The following is a 20,627-nucleotide window of genomic DNA, read 5'->3' as shown; positions in this document are numbered from 1 at the left end:
ATTATTTTGTTGAAGAAAAAATTTTATGGTTTCGTTGCATTAAACCATGTTGTTTGACGGAAAAATAACTATTATTTCGAATAGTATAATTCATTCGCTTACCGTTATACTTCACTATACTCGTATTCAAGTTTCTGTCATAAGAGTATATGAATAACGCCTGCAAAATACGGCTAATAACATTTAACAACTATTTCTATCAGTTTCATTTCTGATACGATCTCTATAGAAGAGAATTTAGATAATGAAACTGATTTTTGGAAAATCGAACGGATAAATGTCCAATATTCATTTACTCGGATAGAAATTTCGAATAAGTAAAATTAAGTTTTTCTATATGCTATGGTCCTAAGATGCTTCAAAGATTTGATTAGAAAGATGCAGTAACGTGCCATTTAACTTTATCTAACTTGTTTTAAGATTTATTTAAATTGTTAAAAGTAATATAACGAATTTTTTTAAATAAAAGAAGAATATTGTTTGAAAGAATAATATAATTGTTTAAGTTGAAGAAAAAATGAAATTCATTCAAAGAATATTTTATTTAAAATAAATAAATATATTATTCGATAATCAAACAATCATATCTATTACTTCAAACATTAGTACGGTTGGACCATTTCAAGCATTATATTTCTTTGGTTAGAACAAAATTTATTAAATCCAAAGAAACTTTTCTCGCTGTGTATAACATTTTTTTCTTGTTTTTCTATGAACTCGCCCTAAAGTTTGTTGAAGTATTTTTGAAACACCCAATATAAACAATATGTTAAATCATCATGTAGAGAGAAACCTAACCTAACCATTTGCTCTGTTAATTCTCGGTCGCACTTCAATTATACATCGTCTGGCCAAACTCGGTTTGCGATGGCGCGCTCTCGCAAAGAGATGTAAAAAAAGTTCTTAAATCCGGCTTTACTTCGCCCGCTTCACCAAACGCCGCTGATACCGTTGATATCAAAGTAGACCTCAAACACGGAAAACGGAAGAAGAAAAAAAGCAGCGTGACTGAGAGAGTAGGACTTTAAAGTCGCCGTACACATCCTCGCGTCCCACCGCGTATGTATGTTTCCTCTCGTTTTGAGCGGCGACTCGAAAAAGCGAGTAACCGCTTCTAAAGCGGCTCGAGGCACGCCGAGGAAGAGAAAGAGAAGAAAGAAGGAATACTCGGTACGAAGTGAAGCGCGAGAGGAAAAGTCGAACCTCTCCCTCCGTCCGTCCCGTTCATCCGTCCTGGACATCCGCGGTCTCGCAAGCACGCTCGGATTCCTCTGTATGTACGCTCGATCCATCAGATATATAATACATAATGCAGATACGCGGAGCGTATATATTCGTGGTACTCGAGTACATACACACACACACACACACACACACACACACACACACACACACACACACACACACACACACACACACACACGTATGCATCCACGAAACTCGCCACGTGCTCACATGAGTCCGCGCTCGTATGTACCATTTCGCCACATTTGCACTCGTTCGGTCGCGCGTCTGTATACATATATGTGCGTATATATGTGCGTGTGTGTAAGTGATACATGCTCTACGTTGACTCGTTGATATCTATATAGACGGTAAACATGTAGGAGCGCGCGTATGGATGCGCGCAAATGCCCGATGGTCCGCCTGTGCGTGTGTACTGCATAGTACGCGTGTGCATGTGCCACCGGCTGCGCCGACTTGCGTCGGGGAGGGGACGGGGTGAGGAGGGCGAGGAGCGGGCAGGAGGGCGAAGGGGAAAGGAGTGGGGGGCGAGGGCAGGAAGAGGGCGAAACGCGATGTGGAACACACTCGCTCTCGACGGGTCAAACTCTCACTCTCTCGCCGGACGAGAGGGAAATTCGGCAGCTGTTTTAAACCCGGCTAAACCGACGAGATACTCTTTCATCCCTCCCGCTCTTTCCCTCCCCCCCCCCTACGCCCCGCCACAAGGGCCACGCGCGCGCGGCGTCCTTTCTCTATCCCGTCCCCTATCCGTCCTTCTCCCACGTTACCCTGCCGAAGGAGAGCCCTCTCTCTCTTTGTTCACCCGAACGATCCGCATCACGCGACGCGTGTGCAGTAATATACGCGGATACGAATCGATTTTTGCAATGGTGATTTCACCATTGCGGGTACGAGAGGATCGCTTTTAAAATTCACGTGTCTGCCCTTTGTCCGCCTTTGTCTGAAAGATATATACGCGGTCTCGCGTCGAACGATGGTAATTCGATGGGAACGAAGATGGGCGTCGCGCGCCCGTGTACACGTGTACGTCGACTCAATTCTTGTTACATCATCGAGCGTACATCGATCGAATGCGCCAAATGAATGATAAGTATCACCACGATTACAAATCTTTATTCATTAAAGCACGCATTATTAGGCTGGCATGTTGAAAGAGAAGACAATCTAATTCTCGGATGAATTTTCGAATCATTCGTAGACTGCGTTTGAGGCACAATCGTGTGAAATTTTCTCGATACGATCCTATCGTCATTAATTAGGCGAGCGACTTCGAACTTTGTACTCTTGATATTTTCTATTCGCATCCAATATTCGTGATTCCATCGAAAGCCGAGCTCCGCGTTTTCTCTCGTTCGCATATACGTTATGTACAGATGTGCAATCATTCGAATAAGACTGACAAATTGATGATTCGATTAATCGACAATTTAAGAAATTTACTGATAAGAGGATCGCGTAGCAACAACTGATGGCATTTGCGTAAAATCACGCGAATGAAGAAACGTTTGTATCGCAAATATTTAGATAAATAACGTGATTATATATTAGCATAGAACGGAGCTTTTAATTTTACTATTCGCTCTATATAGGTTTGTCATCGACCAGCTAAAACACAACGCTTGTCGCTTACCGGAATATTCATTCGGCATTTTCAACTATCGAGTTTACGTCCGTGGCTTTTTTTGTTTGAAGCGAGAGACATGTTGCACACACGCTTCAGCGTTTCCAGGACAGATATCAGTTGCTCTAATTTTGAGCGCTAACAATGCACGAGTAGTCTCGCGCGCGCTCTTTCGACGCACACGTGCATATACACGCGCGAGAAAGAGAGAGAGAGAGGGGGGGGGAAGGAGAGGCGCCAAATACGAAAGAGAATAGTATGTAGTAATAATAATCAGAGTTGGGAACATCACTTTATAAAAGTAATTCGTTACCGTTACCGTTACTTCCTTTGAAAAGTAACTCGTTACCGTTACCGTTACTCAAAAACTAACGAATCGTTACTTTGTTTATAATATATTAATTCGATACTATATAATATATTAATATTAAATTAGTATATTATAATTAATACTAATACAGCACAGAACATTGCAATTACATTGCAGTAATATTACAATCTTGCAAATTGCAATGAAATATTGTTGAGACATTATTGGAACATATAATTATAATATTTTATGAGAATGTTACAGCAACATTTCAAAAACATTACAAAAAACAGTTTTCGGTAATCGCTAGTTCGTTTGTTTACCGCTATGCGGCGCGCGTTGCGTTATCTACCCCCATTTAAGTTTCAGTCACGATGATTACAGAAAGCTTGCAAAGAGCGTCTAATAAGATTAAAGATATAACTATTTTTATCAGTTTAATTTATCCGATACAATCCCAACACAGGGAATTCAGATATTGAACTGATTGTTCAGTATTCGGATACATAAATATCCAAAAAAGTTAAAATTATTCGTTAATTGTCTACTTAAGATGTAAAATAGAGTCTAATATCTATATAAGTAAAATTTTAATTTTTATGAATGAAATTATTTAATCATTACTATTTTCTTAAATTTGTAAATTATTTATAAAATAGCGATGTTAACTAAATAACAAGAAATTGTTAAATAGTTTCCATTCCTATATAAAACCAAAAATTTGATAATAATTTTTTAATATGCACGATATTTCAGATTTTAATAAATAAACTTCGACAATATATAAAGACATCGAAGAGAGAAAAAACTCGTAATTGCGTAAATTCACAATCTTTTTTTCTTATTTCTCTTGGGTGTCTTTATATATTTTCAAAGTTTATCTATCAAATTTAAAGCGTTCTGCATATTTGTAGCAACGCATTTCAATATTACAAATGGTACATTGCACCGTAACATTACTGTAATATTACATTGTAATATTTCTAAGGGCGGACATTTCAACGTTGCCGCAGAATTGCAGTAACATTGCAGCAACATTTCGCAATTTCCATACAATATTACAATGTTTCGATGCGAGGTCTATGCAACGTTTCTGCAATCTTTCGGTGCTGGTATGGGTAATATAATACATGAATTCTTAATATTAATATACAATAGAAATACCAAGTTTACATTTTTATACCTTTTTATTAATTTATAATATATATAAACCATAAACTATATAATAATATAAATTGTTAATTAATAATATAAATTCTTAATCTCTTAAGGTAAATCACAATCTTTTCTTTATCAAATAAATTTTACCAAAATATTTGATTTATTTTTAAGACAAGTTGATGCTCCACGATATCATCGTTTAGATGACATCTTTGCGGCTTTAATATAAGGAGATGATTGATTGGCTACGGCATTCTGATCATGCGTAACGCGTTGACGCGTTCCCGAGCCACTAGTCAAAGTAACGATAAAAGTAACTGTTAAAATCGTTACTCGAAAAAATGTAACGGCGTTATCGTTACCGTTACAGACAACGAAAAGTAACGCCGTTACCAATTCGTTACCAAAAAAAAAAAAAGTAGCTATAACGGTAACGGCGTTACAAGTAACGCGTTACTTGCCCCCCAACCCTGATCATAATGAGAAATGAAATATGACGGATAAAGGATTCTGTGTGTGACTCTTGCACACGCCTAATTAACCAAATGGATTCGCCAGAGATCTGGGATTAAGGCATTATATCTTGCAAGTTATTCATCACCCGATAATTCCGGCGATATCACGATATACATTTAAGGTTCACTTCTATTTCAACGTCGCGTGCAAGTGAATACGAGACATCCTAGCCGTTTGCATCTTCTTCATCGATGCAAAATTTTAATGAAATTATATCCACGTTACGCTGAAGCTGGTCTATTAATTTGTTGGAGAAAAACGTTACATTTTATATGTATGGTATGTACAATTATTTCACATGTTAAAAATATTTGTACAGAATGTTCTAGGTCAGGTCGATGAAACTTCAGAATTTTATAAGAAATTGAATTTAAAAAAATGTTCCTATATATAAACGTAGGTCCGGAAACGTTTCGTTAAAAAGTTATAGCTAATAAACTCTCTGTAATTAATTAGTTATGATGAAAATTTAATAAAACTATTTTTATGTTTCTATTTGCAATGTTTGCATTACGTAATGTTTACACAAAGACTATTAAAAGGTGGTTTCTTTAAGTTTCTGCTTTATTCGTTGTCTCGAGCTTATTTTCTATTGAACGCCTTATCACAGAATTAAATTGAAATTGATGTAATTTAGTTTATTATTTAAATACCCATCAGATCTATTTCATTACTTTTTCCAAACGAATGAAGGATTTTGAAGTTATTTTTAAAAATCATCAGGAAAACGTGATTTTTCAAAGTTTATTAGCTATAACTTTTTAACAAAGTAACCTAACCTAACCTAACAAAGTGTTTCCAGACCTATATTTATCGGAACTTTTTTATTCCAAATTCAATTTCCTATAAGACACTAAAGTTTCACTGATCTGACTTGGAAGAACCTGTATATGTGTAATAAAATAAATTAGAGATGAAAAAAACCGAGTTTTTTAAAAATGACGTAAGAAACTAACAATAAGTAAAAAAACCGGTATTGTGGGGTAAAAAAAACTTTTTTTTTTTTATAATTTTGAAAGATTGTACCATTTTTTTTCGAACAAAAGATGACATGGGAATTAAATTAATTTTGTTTACTGAGTCAGTAAAAATCAATTTCAATGGACGTGACCGAATTGATTACTACTTCGCATTTGTTTAATCAGTCGAGCTCGATTATTTTAAAACAGGTTAATTTTGATTTATATAAATTAATAGCATTTTTTGATGTTTTTACTTTTAAAGTTTTATAAAAGTTAGAAAAAAAACTCTCTCAAGCATAATTAAATTGTTGTTATTTTGTGGATCAGAAGTGAGAATAACACAGGACATGAAATCTGATACCTAATTTTAGTAAATTTGATGCTCATTTTTGAAAGCCTTTCATCAAAGGATAATAAATAAGCATAGAAAAAAATTACATTTTTGCTATAAATCTTTGAAAATGAACATTCTGAGTAATTAATGGGGTAAAAAAAAAACCTAATTTTTCGGGGAGTAAAAAAGTTTTTTTCTACCGAATTTTTTGCTTTTCAAAATTTCTCTTTTTTCACTACTCTTCTGATCTCTAAAATAAATAAAAATAATTTTCACAAATATGTTATCTCTAACTATTATATCATTATATCTATAAAACTAATTCGTCGTAAATAAGTGAAAATTAATTATTATTTCGTACACGGTATACTAATTTGTCATTTCGAAAAGCGAGAAGAGAACCCGAAGAAAAATTCCCAAAATTCATGCGTGCGAGACAAACTCGTCCGTCACATTCGAGCGAAGGCGCAGCCTTAGTTTGGCAACGGACTACGCTCGTCCGCATCGCGAATGCATTTCCGATGCGCGTGTACGTGCGTGCCCTCGTGCGTGCACATTTGCGTCGCTACCTTCTCCCCCGTCGTCCCTCCTCGTTTCCTCCCACCTCCCTCTCTCTCTCTCTCTCTCTCTCCCGGGCCTCTTCCCGCTCTTCGAACGCTCCGTGTGGGCAAGCTCGCCGAACGCGCACGGCTTTTTTAGCACACACACTGACCTGGGTTAACTCGGCGGACGATGCCGAATAATAAAACCGCCGGAACCACTGACCCTCTCTCTGCACGTGCACACACACGTGCAGAGAAACACATGTACGGGCGGATGCACGCGCGTATACCAGCCAGCGCGCCGAACCCGCTCTCTCCACCCTCCGGCCAAATATAAATGCATCGTACACACACACACACACATACATACATACATATACAATCCGGGGGCAATGTGTTAGTAGAATGCACCGACTGGCACACAAACGGTGCCTCGAAACCGAGGGCAGGGCCACGGTCACCCGAAAATACGACCGCGCCTCGTTCTCGTCGCCTCCCTCTTTCTCTCTTTCTCCATTTCCCGTCCGCTGTATCTGCTTCTCCCTCGCTCCCACGCATTCCCTTTCTTTCTCGTCGCCATCCCGGCGAGTTTCAATGGCTACGTGTGCATCGCTAAAATCTGATTCATGAAACGCGATCATTTCGCGATACGTTTAAATATTTTTAGCGTCTGTGAAAGCTCCTACAATGATATGAGATATTTTCTGTTTACGATTAATTTCTCGTCGTCTTTTTAATTTTTTATTTTATATAATATACGCAGCTCTCTTCAAGCTTCCCACGCAGTTTTCTTTAGCTACGGATAAAAGTTTTAATATCTGCGCTTGAGAAGAAAATATTTGCGCGGGAAAATATTTTCTATACATGTGCTAACACAAGTTTACGTTTTGAAATAAAATATTATTCATAGTGCGTCCCATGTTGATGCGTATTTAATGTCAGATTAAATGAAGAGCGTTGATAGAAGCGAGTTCTTTTTTTAAAACGGAGCAAGCGTAAATAGTACATTCCTTTGGCAATTAATACTCAAGACACCCAATATTACATCTATTCGTACGTTTCTAACGACATTACACACTCGCGGTTTCTTTACCATGTCTGAGCAAACATTACGTCTAAAAGCCGCGTCTTCTAATTGGTTTAATATCTTCCCCTTTTAAGCACCATCTTTAAGCGCCGTCTTACACACACGCTTATTATTCGACATTCCGGATTTTATTCAATTACGAATTGGCGTCACGAAATGTACGAACGATACGAATGCAATGCAAAGAGATAGTCATTAAAAACGAAAAATTCAATTTTCTCTACAGCTTGAAATAAACTTATATTATGTTTTTACACAGCGATAATACACAAAATAAATATATTAAAAAATAATATCATCTACAGATTTTTGAATACGTTGCTTTAAGGATATTTTGGTTGTACAATAATAGCAAAAAAAACTGTCAAAATTAAAAGAAAAACATATTTCTTACATTTATACTGTTTGAAAACTCAAATAAATAAATCCAGATTATAAAAAGAATTGAAGTATCGCAAAATAATACGGTTTAATAAATATGGTTTTTAACGTCTTCGTTCAAGAAAATGGTTGTAATTAATATTTTTTTCAATTTATGACAAAAACTTTTGATTATGAATACCTCTTGAAATCAACTGCGAGAAAAAAAAAAAAGGTAAAAGTACCGATTGCCGGACATGTCCCTATATATCCGGACATTTACATGAAAACTTATCATTATTAATCTCAAATGAATTATTTATTATAATATCAAAATTTTATTGCAAAATCTTTAATTTAAGGATATTTATATAGTAAGACATTTTTAAATATTATAAAGATTAACATCCAATAAATAGGTAAGCTTGTTACGTTAAATTAGACGAAGGACATATTTTGAGAACGCTCTTAAAATTTTCTTAAGAAAATTCGTCTTACTTTTATTAAAATGATTTTTATTTTATTCCATCTTTTTATCTTATAAACAAAGTTTTATGAACATTATTCAAGTCGAAGAAGATGTAGAATAATTATAAAAATGTTTTTAATTGATACGGACAATATTTTTTTGCAATAATTTACGTGATTGCCCAGTAAATGATCGTGTGTTTAGTTACCAGTACAACTCGCTTCGATGATACATGATTAGAAAGTACCAATAACTAAATCGGACTATTTAATTACCTTTAAGATGAATTCCGTAAGTACAATATTTTTACAAATAATGTTATTTAATAGTATTGTCAACATTAGTTTAATATCTATAAATATATATTTCAATAATTTCAAAAGATATCGTTTTAATCAAAACGAGAATGCCCTATATAACACTTTCGCGATGTACCTGCATTGACACTAAATAAGTAAATATTTTTTTATATTTTTTAAAAATTTTCTTTTATATTTGTTTTTAAATATTTTTCTATATTTTTGTATATATACAATATACATATATATATATATCTTTTTATAATTACATTTTTTATTTTTAAATATTCAAAATCATGATACACAAAATCAAATAAATGACTCGAATATAATTAAAGTAAATAAAATAAAATAAATAAATAACAAATGCTTTTTTAAATTTTCTCTTGATTTTCTTGTGATTCATTCCTTCTGATATACAGATCATGATCTCGAGAATATTTATTTGAGAGAAACGGTTTCTTCATCATGTAAAAGGACTTTATTATGACCAAAAAGAATGTCTAAAAGTACGATGAAGAAAAAAAAAATTGAAAAAATAATTTAAAGAAAGTCAGAGATAGAAAATAAATCTCAATACTATCGGTTATAAAATCATTAAAAAAAAAAGATTATATTTTTATATTTATAAAAAAGTTATATTTCTGAATATATTGTATAATTTATAATAAAGTTCATAAATAAATTATATTTACTATATATACAAAATCGTTAGAAATATCATTTCATTTTATTTACAATTTATATGATAAACGTGTCCGGATACTGGGACGAAAAAGTTTAGTAATTGGAACGAGCATTTTCGATGTGTCCGGATATCAGTTCATTTGCATGCTTTAAAATTTTTATTACTATTAAAATAATTTTAATAATTTTCATGTCTTTTATGTGCGTCAATAATAAACTTTTATATTTCACCTTTCAATTGGTTACATAATTAAATCATTAAAAAATCGTACTAGCATCGTTACATGTCCGGCTATTGGGACGTTTATCTTAATTTGCAGAAAAAGAGAGAGAGAGAGAGAGAGAGAGAGAGAAAGGGAGATAATTTTTCTACAATTTTTAATAAATAACTTTTAAACGAGTAAGTGGAGAACTAAATCAAGTTTTGTACAAATATTTATTAGAATTTTCTTAATATATGTGACAATTTTTATTTCGTTGGCAATGTTTTTTTCTTTGTCAAATTCGTCAATAAATGCTACAATATGCGATTTTCCATAAGAATGATACTAACTTTAATCTTAAATAATTTCCAAACCGTTAGAGAATTGTGTTCAGGTTTTGCACAGATACTCAGAAGAAATAGTAGAATAGTCTAGGAAATTTTCATGCTTTTGTCGCGATGTTTTGACATATCACACATACATCCTTAAAGTACAATTTTGAGTACAATTATAAAAAAAAGGTCTTAATCTGTGACAAAAGTGAAGGGGAAATTATGTATTTTGTTTCCAGAGAAATTGTACTGATAGCGAGTCTCGTGCTTATCGCGTATTGTAAGCGAATCTGTACGGAATGCGCGACATAGAAAAAGAAAAGTGGTTTGGCACGACGATTACGTGCTCGGGGCACTCTTGAAACAAAGCGTCCGCTGTCCTGCCGGCCACCACGACCTATCCCAATGCGTACCAGCACGCGTACGCACGCGATGCGAACCGTGTATATAAGCGAAAAGTCCGTTGGTCTCGATCAAGTTCGCAAGAATCGCAAGCGTACACATTACGTCTACGCAAGAAGAATAAATCGAATACAATAAGAATCGCATCTTAAAATACCATTATTCCAAAATCATTCACTTTTTTAATCAAAAATTTCCGAGTTTATATCCTAGTGTTTTATTATTACTAATAATGCTAATGATGATATGTTTTTGATGATTACTTTATTCCTGCTAATGACATTTATTTCCATGGGCAATATAACTTATTTATAAATATTAAATATATTCTCTAATATATATACAGGGTGTAACAGAGCGCCCGTATCAGCAGTTTTTTGAAGAAACGACGCATTTTCGTGAAAAATGTTTCGTGCAAAAGTTGTACAGCTCTAAGTGGCGCATTATATAATAATATTAGTATGACCTTGAATAGCACCGTCAAGGTCATATGAAAATCACTTTGAATGTTTTAAACGGAACCCCCTATTTTTCATTACATATTCTTGTAGCTTACCTCGAGGGCTTTCCGAAACACTATAATAAAGTATTTTTTCATTAAGTACTTTTTGAGTTATCTTATATTTTAATCTGATATATTTTGATATAAAAAATAAAATATTTAGTTTTCGATAATCTTACCGTAATACTTCTATATACAGAATAACGAGACAAATCAATAAAAAATAATTGTTTTTAAGAAAATTATTTACAATGTATTTTTTTAAACAATTATTATTATTATTTTTTTGGGGGGGGGGGACTAATTGATTTCTCTCATTATTCTGTATATAAAAGTATTACGGTAAGGTTATCGTAAACTGAATATTTTACGAAATATTTTATTTTTTACATCAAAATACAATATGTCAGATTAAAATATAAAATAACTCAAAAAGTACTTAATGAAAAAATACTTTATTATAATAGTATTTTGGAAAGCTCTCGAGATAAGCTACAAGAATGTGTAATGAAAAATAGGGGGTTCCATTTAAAAAACGGAAGTTAACCTTCAAATGACCTTGAAAATGACCTTTAATGTCAAATCCAAGGTCACTATTAAATAGCCCCCTTTGTTCCCTACAACTTTCATCGGAGTCGTTTTCTTTCAAACGTTGATCCTGAAAAGTTATGAGAGTGGAACTTTTAAAATGGGACACCCTGTATATACAAGTGTGTGTGTGTGTGTGTGTGTGTGTGTGTGTGTGTGTGTGTGTGTGAGTGTTTTGCATACTATTGTACTCTTTTAAAAGAAAACTGATATGTATTCAGTAATATAATTTAAATGTACCAATTTTCTTGAAATTATATCTCGAGTTTTGTCGAAATCTTTCTCTTTTTCTAAGGTTCTATTTAATTAATCGTCAATTGAGCAAGGCTATCGTGACAAATTCGAGATAATGCACGTATTGAGTCGTTATTCTGGCATTCATCCCGTATGATAAAATGGAAAATCGAGCATGATCGAGTTCCCGAATTCCCAATCGCGGACTATCGCGATACACGCGAATGCACGCAAGTTAAAGGCTCGTTCTCAACAAATTCGCGGGAGTTTAAATTCGACCACGTGCGGCCGAGCCGCGGCTCGAATTTGTCTTTCGTATCGCGCCGCACGAATGGAGTGTCAAAGCGTGCGTTATACGCCGGGGCATCGATACAGCAAATTCGCAATTAGCGAAATTATATTGCAACGAATCGATTATGCGCGCGCTTGCTACTTTTTTAAACATTGATCTCTCTCTCTCTCTCTCTCTCTCTCTCTCTCTCTCTCTATATATATATATATATATATATATATATATATATATATATATATATATATCGATCCGCACTCCATCGGGCACCGATCGCGACGCTTTAAACAATCTGAAACCGGACACGATCGTTCTCTGACTCACTCGCGACTCTGTCAGTCAATAACCTGGCTAAGGCGCGATGATAATCGCGAGGAGAGCGGCTGATATCGATGTGCAAACTCGGGCGAATTTATCCGATTCCATTCTACAGTGTAGTCATGAAAGATATTAAAAATAAGATAATTATCTCAAAATATTCTTAACTCTTTATAGATGGAAACTGCTCTCTTAAACTGAATCAATGAAAAATGTCACTGACTTTACCGAAAATCAATAAATATTTCATTCATTCTCCGTAAAAATACATTTTTCCTTCATTTTTGCTCCGTCTTAATGTCATATTGATTATGGCAATAAAATTTGATTGAAAAATCAATAATAATCGTACGTATTTACAACATGTATATATATGGTAGCTTTTGAAGTTAATTCTACTTATTTAGATTGTTATTATTTGAGAGAAGCCACATACATACATATCTGGAATGAAACACGTACCATATAACTAGTATTCAAAAATTCAGAATTATGTATATATTATTACACTTGTTTATTCTTACGATCTGATAAAAAAAAAAAAAAAAACTTGATCAAAAACTCATATTTCTTTAACAAAACATATTGCCATAAATTTATCTCGTTTAATATTAAATACGTATTTTAAAATAACATCGATTGAAACAGTCACGCTAAATAATTTTTTCAATGAGATTTTATTAATTTTTGCAGTGCTATATACTTATAGCTGATTGTGAAACCATCAACTATTCACTGCTTTTTGATGTTAATACATTGATTCCATTTAAGAGAATGAAATAAAGGAAAAAATATTCAAGTCCCGCATAAAATATTTCGCATACTTTATTTGTATCGCAATAATGATGTTGAAAGAAATTTATTGAATTTTGCAAAGTCAGGTATATATAATCGTTTTGTGTCTATAAAGAATACATGTGATAATTTTGTCAGGAACCGGTTGTTTCGTCTTTCTCTTTCTTTCTCTCAACGAAACCTCTACAAATTTCTATATAAGAACCAGAATTGAGAATGTTACTTTATAAAAGTAACGCGTTACCGTTACCATTATTGTTTGTAAAAAGTAACTCGTTACCGTTACTCGTTACTAATTTTGAGTAACGCGTTATCGTTACCGTTACTTGCAAAGTTACGATTCGTTACTTTTTCGTTATGTCTTTGTTTTTTCTAATGCTAAAATAAGCTATTAGATTATAAAATTATCTAATAATCAATATTAAATGTAATAATCTATGTTAGAATTAAAAACTCTAAATTAGTCTCTGTATAGCAAGCGTTTTTTACGTTAAACTTTTTTAATGATTCTAATTTTTTATGTTAATATCTTTACTTTTTAATACACTTATCTTTATAGGAATTTAAATTGTAATTTACAAATTTCAATTTCGTCGAAAATTTTTATCAAACATTGTTTTTAAATATTGATAAGAGAAATATTGATATTGTTAAGAGTGTATTCCAATATTCACCATCAATATTGTAAAATCTATAATTTACGCAGGGTTGCGAATGTTACTCTATAAAAGTAATGCCTTACCGTTACCATTATTTTTTGGAAAAAGTAATTCGTTATCGTTACTCGTTACTAATTTTGAGTAACGCGTTATCGTTACCGTTACTTGCAAAGTTACGATTCGTTACTTTTTCGTTATGTCTTTGTTTTTTCTAATGCTAAAATAAGCTATTAGATTATAAAATTATCTAATAATCAATATTAAATGTAATAATCTATGTTAGAATTAAAAACTCTAAATTAGTCTCTGTATAGCAAACGTTTTTTACATTAAACTTTTTTAATGATTCTAATTTTTTATGTTAATATCTTTACTTTTTAATACACTTATCTTTATAGGAATTTAAATTGTAATTTACAAATTTCAATTTCGTCGAAAATTTTTATCAAACATTGTTTTTAAATATTTGATAATTAATATTTGATAATTAATATTTGATATTGATAAGAGAAATATTGATATTGTTAAGAGTGTATTCCAATATTCACTATATTGTAAAATCTATAATTTACGCAGGATTGGGATTGTTACTCTATAAAAGTAATGCCTTACCGTTACCATTATTTTTTGTAAAAAGTAACTCGTTATCGTTACTCGTTACTAATTTTGAGTAACGCGTTATCGTTACCGTTACTTGCAAAGTTACGATTCGTTACTTTTTCGTTATGTCTTTGTTTTTTGTAATGCTAAAATAAGCTATTAGATTATAAAATTATTTAATAATCAATATTAAATGTAATAATCTATGTTAGAATTAAAAACTCTAAATTAGTCTCTGTATAGCAAGCGTTTTTTACATTAAACTTTTTTAATGATTCTAATTTTTTATGTTAATATCTTTACTTTTTAATACACTTATCTTTATAGGAATTTAAATTGTAATTTACAAATTTCAATTTTGTCGAAAATTTTTATCAAATATTATTTTTAAATATTGATAAGAGAAATATTGATATTGTTAAGAGTGTATTCCAATATTCACCATCAGTGTTATAAAATCTATAATTTACGTTACTATAGATTTTCAGTACTGGCAGTGACTATCAGAATGCAGCCTATGAAGACTACAAAATATTTTTCAAAAATCTATTACATCTATTGAATAGATATAAAATAATAAAGAACCAAAATATAACGATAAAAATAACGGCTAATTCATTACCGTTACTGTAAAAATGTAACGACGTTACTGTTACCGTTACAAACAGAAAAAAGTAACGATCGTTACCGGAAAAAAAAACCTGTAACGACGTCACAAGTAACGCGTTACTTCCCAACCCTGAAGAACGTTCATCTCGATCGTCTCAACCGAGTCAAATTGTATATTTGCGTTTTGTTCGTCGTACATTATCTGCAACCGCAGCAGGGATGATGAAAGAGCCCAGGCACTTCATTAAGAAACAGACGGACGATACCACGACGGCCGTTGATCTCCATTGTTTACGCGCGTCGGCTTTTTAAACGGGAATTGAACATCTCGAATTAATTGTAAGATAACTTTGCTTTCGATGTTTCTGGGCAGATTAATCGTCGCTTACTTACTTTACAATACATTGACTCCTTCGCATCTTTTAATTTCGCTCTCTGCTTCATAAGTGACCTTTATAAGCATTCCATAAATGTATGTTTATATAACTATTTTAGATTACTAAAGGTATTGTCGAATAAACTCAGGGTGTCTACTGAAATCTTGTAAAAAAATTCCCTCATCTTTCAAGTATTTTTGTTCAAAATTCAAAGTAAAGAAAATATTTCAAAGATTTTTTAGTGCAACTTTCTAATATAAGTTTTTTTTTATTGCACGCATTTTCTAATGATTTTCATTCATAGAAAGAAAAAAACAGAAGGCCTTTTAAGTTTCGAGTGCTACATTTGTAAATATGCTTTAAAAAAAAAACTGAGTAAATTTCTTAAAATAAGCATTTTTCACTTGCACATAAAATTTTCATTTTTTTTTTTTCACTAAAAATTACAACAAAGAGTACGTGCTGTATATTCAATATTTTGTTAAGACATTAAATATATAAACAAACACATAAATATATATTTTCAATATATCTTAAACAATTTATTTGTCTCGCCGACTGTTTACAATATAAGAGCAAAATTGTCAAATAGAAAATTTTTTTAAGCAAATTCCCTGCATTCCAATAAAATTTTATGAGAATTCCCTGATTTTTCCAGGTACAATAGAAATCCCTGAGAATTCCAGGTTTTCTATATTTTTCTAGGCGGTAAGAAGAACAAAGAAAAAACGAAAAGCCTCTTAAGTTTCGAGTGCTACATTTGTAAATTTATTGAAAAAAACTGAACAACTCTTGTAAGATAAGCATTTTTCACTTAAATAATATAATATAAAATTTTCATATTTTTATCACTAAACATTACAATAAAAAATATATTGTTAAGATATTGAATATATAAACAAATACATAAATTTACAATATTTATAATATATTTTAAACACATTATTTACTTGGCTTGCTGACTATCACAATATAAGAACAAAATTATCAAATAGAAGATTTTTTTTTTTTTTTAAATTCCCCGAATCCCAATAAAATTCCACGAGAATTCCTTGATGTTTCTAGGTACAAAAGAAATTCTTGAGAATTCCAGGTTTTCCATGTTTTTCCAGATAGTGGACACCCTGTTTTTAAAGAAATTCCCTGAATTCCAATAGAATTCCATGAGAATTCCCTGATGTTTCCAGATACAAAAGAAATCCCTGAGAATTCCAGGTTTTTCATAATATTTTTCTAGGCAGTAGGCACTCTGAAACTTCATGTGCAAATCGGGTAAAAATCTTGCCTCAAAACTCACTTATTCGAGTTCATAAGAATTCCGATTACGCAGAGGGAAGTAAAAAATTGCGCCTTTATTAGCAATCGACATCGGATAATCCTCCGCGCATAATCTCCAGCATCGTATAGCCCGATAGTAAATCGCAGCAATCGCGACCCTGCAACAACTCCCCTTTACCGTACGTAGGCGTTTTAATGACTCGATTTCATATACATCGCGCTCCACAATAGATTTCACAAGCGTTACGGCACATATATATACGCAGGCGCGCGAGTAGTCTTATTGCGCGAGAAAAGTGATAGTTTGTAGCATTGCACTTGGTACCTACGCGACGAGAGGAGGTGATGCAACGCGCTCCACGGCACATCTCGTTATCGTTTGGCTTTATCAGCGTATACGGCAGCGGTGGCGGCGACGCGACCAAGTTTCATTGAGCCGAATGTCGAGTCGAAGCGACTCGCGCCACGACAACGACACTTTCAACAACATCAACAAGGGCGCAGACTCCGCAAGAGCCGAGAGACCGCTATCCGCGAGAGAGCAGCGCGAACGGTTTGATCCCCTTTAAAGAGTTCACCTCGCCTTCTCCTTTACCGTTTAATTCAAGAGTTTGCCCGAAGAGCAACATATCCGTAGCATTTCGTGACATCATAATTTCTATTATCAATTTCTCATCTTTTGAGATTGCATTATTGAAGAATAATGATTATGTTTCTACGCGAGGGCTTTTAAACAAGTGCTCAAAATAAAAAAAAAAAACTTTTAAAGAGATTCTCTTAGATTCTCGAAGTATGACTTTTTTACAATTTTTATTTACGATCTTTTTGCCATGAATTTTATATAATTTTCTTTTTATCATTTCCGATAAACATTCAACGTTTGTGTGTAAATCATAAAATTTGTATCCTCCCAAGCTATAGTTTTTAGATATCGTACCTTATCTATATTTAGCATTGTAAAGTTGCGACAGATTGATGGTTAGGTTTCTTTTTGCATAAATATATCCAGCCATCGATAGAAAAACATGTTTGTTCATATTAACGAGGATCATAAAGTAAAAATGGACGTCGATTTAGCTACATATCTTTTTGCACTCGATACCATCCGATAAGACTTTAATTTGCATTCCATTATGTGTTTCCTACATATCTGTCTAATCATATTTCTTATATCTTCTTTCCTTCATTGCATTAGAATTAAAAAAATTATACGAAATAAAAAAAGAGGTCGTTTCGTCTATTATCGTTGTAAATCGCGTCAGGAAAACCAGACGCGCACAGCGCAAAGTTCAAGTTAGACGCGAAGCGTTAACGTATTTATCGATGAATCGAGAAGAACTCGCATTTGCCAAATTGCCAATTCACTTTGCGCAAACTCGGCCAGCTACTCGGAATCAACTTGCTTTAAACCTGCACGAAAGAATTTCAATCTCCCCGGGCGAAAAATTCTCACCTTGTCCGTGTACGAAGACATTACGAAATACGGTTGAGTCGGGATAATCGCTCGCAATGCTTCATGCCAAAATTGCGTATCCCGCTGCTAAGAAAATCTAAACGCACGCTGCTAATATCTCGCCTATAAATTGAATCGGTGTATTTCACCGAAAAGCAACGAATAGCCCGATAATCCCGGTTATCGTACCGCAAATCGATAAAGTTTCACCGAAGAAATCGATTAGTGACACTTTTTTTATCAATGATATTTCAAAATACATTTTACATATAGGGTATTCCAGATCAGGTCAATGAAACTCCGAAGTCTGATAGGGAATTAAATTTGGAACGAAAATATTCCTATAAACGTAGATCTCGAAACGCTTGGAAAAAAATTATAGTTAAAAATTGAAAAAAGTTATAGCTAATAAACTCTCTGTAAGTAATTGGTTACGATCAAAATAAGAACATTTCAACGTTTGCATTTGCAATGTTTATACAAATACCATCGAAAGATGGTTTCTTCAAGTTTCTACCTTTTTTTCGTTGTTTCGAGCTTGCTCTCTTTTGAACGCCTTATCAGAATTAAATGAAATTAATGTAATTTAATTTGCTATTTAATTACCCATCAGATTTATCTCGTTACTTTTTTCAAATGAATTTCAAGCTATTTTTAAAAATCGTGATTCTTCCAAGTTTATTAGCTATCACTTTTGAACGAAGTGTTTCCGGGCATATGTTTATAGGAACTTTTTTGTTCCAAATTCAATTTCCTATAAAACCCTAAAGTTTCATTGACCTGACCTGGAATACCCTGTATGCCATATGATTACATATGAGATAAATCGATGGCAATATATTTTGCTAAAGTAATCTTGAGTTTTTAATCAAGAATCTTGTTTATTTTTTTTTTTTTGTGAGCTTATCACATGTTAAGAGCAAGAAAAAAAATGTAATACAATATATAAATGTAATGTATAATTCTGAATTTTTAAATATTAATTATACATATTTCATTTCAGATATGAATGTAGAGCTTGTCTGAAAAAATAATTATAAAGAAAGTTTTAAAAGTTACATCTTGCAAATATTTACTTGCAATTATTATCAATTTTTCAATGAGATCTTGCCTCAATCAACGAGATATACATCGAAGGAGCAAAGTGTGGATATTTTCATTAAAGATCATTGAAATACTCACTAGTGCTCGAATAAAATTTCGCATCAATGCTTTAATCGGAGACATTTTTAGTGATTCGATTTAAGAGAAATTTGCAGAAAAATTGCCGCGTATGTTCGTGATACGTACATGTGGTCGCAGCTTCGCTTCTATCTCTTATCTGTGTGTGTGTTCTGTCCGCTTCTTCACATTTCAGCCCCAGTCCAAGGGTGAACCTTTTTATGCCGATCGATCTTCGTGTGATTTCAAGGACGTAAAATCTCGCACACGCGCCTTCTTCCGGCGAACTCGCGTTAATAATATAATATTGCTGGCGGTCGCGCAAACACGGTCTTTCGTAAAAGATATATCCTCGCGATGAATTTGGGGGGAGACTATCGCGAAAACGTCCGCGAGGCTTCTTTTATATCGAATCGAGTTTTCGTTCGGCTTACGATTAGGGTTGTCAAATCCAGAAATCTAAATTACTGGACACTTCGTCTTGGGAAAGAAAATCTAATCGTACAAAATTGGAAAAAAACAATAATCATAAAATTAGATTAAATACAAAATTTTATCAGAAATTACTTACTTAATATTGTTTCCTGAACAATTTTGAAAACAGAATCTCGATGAATAAAATAAAAATTAAACCACTATTATTTAATATAAGACATTTTATCTTCGAACATAAAATTAAATATTTGAAATTTTACGCATACAATTATCATTTGTTAAAACATTTAACACGTTAAAATAAAAACGTTTAACGTTTATTAAAACATAAAATATATTTTTTTGAACAAAAATAGTAAAAGTATTTCAGCAAGAAAAATAAATTCCGTGCAGCGGAAGATTTGATCGGTTATCGCATCAACTTCCACCTCGCGGCAAGCCGTGTTCTGTGTGCAGGAGCCAATTGTCGATAATTCATCTTTTAGAGATCTATCGTTTAAATTTCACTTTATTATTTATATGTATCTAAAAACCGGACATATGACGTCCGGTTTGACTCGTCAACCTGACACCGGACCAAGACTCTTGAAAATCTGACAGTCCGGGTCAAAAACGGACGGTTGGCAAACCCTAGTCACGATTCGCAAACGGTCCGTGTTGCTTAATTGCACTAATCACTCGTGAACCGAATCCTACGGCTTCCGTAATCGAGAAATTCGATATCGAGAGAGCGCGCGGCCACCCATTGTGACATATCGCGATGGAAAAATCGCACCGCGATATCGATCAAGGATAA

General features: G+C 33.1%; 1 protein-coding gene across 1 annotated transcript in view; it reads right to left on the bottom strand.

Moving 5' to 3' along the window:
- Nucleotides 1–19,851, bottom strand: part of Eip93f (Ecdysone-induced protein 93F) — a 165,826-nt gene extending 145,975 nt beyond the window's left edge. Inside the window, exon 1 of the mRNA XM_070314414.1 lies at nt 19,526–19,851. The gene's annotated coding sequence lies outside the window, so the exon portion shown is untranslated. The remainder of the gene's footprint in view (nt 1–19,525) is intronic.
- Between the last annotated feature and the right edge of the window lie 776 nt (nt 19,852–20,627).

Source organism: Polyergus mexicanus, unplaced genomic scaffold, assembly GCF_030449975.1.
Source record: "Polyergus mexicanus isolate NDT 795.1 unplaced genomic scaffold, iyPolMexi1.0 SCAF_27, whole genome shotgun sequence".
NCBI lineage: Eukaryota > Metazoa > Arthropoda > Insecta > Hymenoptera > Formicidae > Polyergus > Polyergus mexicanus.
This window is presented reverse-complemented; position numbering and strand designations above follow the sequence as displayed.